The sequence below is a fragment of the Penaeus monodon genome, chromosome 32 (genome assembly GCF_015228065.2).
Source record: "Penaeus monodon isolate SGIC_2016 chromosome 32, NSTDA_Pmon_1, whole genome shotgun sequence".
NCBI classification, from domain to species: domain Eukaryota; kingdom Metazoa; phylum Arthropoda; class Malacostraca; order Decapoda; family Penaeidae; genus Penaeus; species Penaeus monodon.
In genome coordinates this window covers 5,645,423-5,646,585 of record NC_051417.1, presented here as the reverse complement: position 1 = coordinate 5,646,585, position 1,163 = coordinate 5,645,423, and positions in this window count along the sequence as shown.

Sequence of the window (1,163 nt, the reverse complement as noted above, 5' to 3'; positions counted from 1 at the left end):
CAATTCTTACTTGTTTATAAAAAGTGCATCAATAAAGAAAATAAAGTGTCCACATGCTTAGACTTTATCTAATGTGTTTCTCTCTCATGATTTTTAATTTGATCAGTATTTCTTCAAGAGAGCAAAACATATCAGGAAAAAACTGCACAATATATTATGTAATCCAAATGTTTTAAATTGGTATTTCAGTTTTCAAGAAGCTACTGATATAACCCTATATTCCCCTGGTAATGCTTATACATGCATTGGTATGGTATATTAACTAGAGGATTAATCTCCAGTGCTAAGATTGAAAAATTGTGTGTATGTGACAATCCACCCTACATGAAACCAAGCTTTGTTTCAACTACGATAAGATATTGGGAGCAACAGAATCACTCTACAAACAAGCATTGCACATACCAAATCTATTGTGAATATGGCATAGCATTCTTAAAAATTCAAAGAGAGCATTATTATGAAAGAAGTTTAGATCAGATTTTTTTTCTAAATAAAAATAAAAATACATGAAAAAATTAACCAAAATTAATAAAATAATCTAAAAAGATACTACAGTACTATTAGAGTTTTAACTTATAATTCATTAAAATGATGTCATATGCCAAAAATGTCTGTTCAGTGGGATAAAAGAAGAAAATTTCACAAATGAAATTCAACTTGAGGCGAGGATAACAAAATGGGTTTGGAGTAGATCTTCGAACATAATTAATTCCCATTTTGGAGAGGATGGACTGATACTGAAGTGTACACTTCAACTAGAAAGAGTATGAAGATCAGGATTAAAGGAAGATCCTGTTTTATGCCGTGAACTCTCTTGCTACTAGGAAAGGTGGGTGCCCTTGTAGGACTATGGTTGTGGCAGTACTGTGCTTGCTTGACAAGTCCTTAGACAAAGGCTCCACCACACCAGAAGAAGTGACAACTGTGGTCATTATTTTGTGCATCATGATATATATTTTTCATCTAACACAATACAATATGTTCATGTTAGAATGCTCTATGACAGTACTATTTAACCTGGGTGGACAGTCTACCTGTAAGGTGGATATGATTTAGTGGGGCATGGCATGAGCATTAGTCTTGGAGTGGAAAGGAGGGAGGACGAGACCATGCTTCCTTGTGAGTACAGCACCATAGTACATTAGCTCCAATCCCAGATTTAC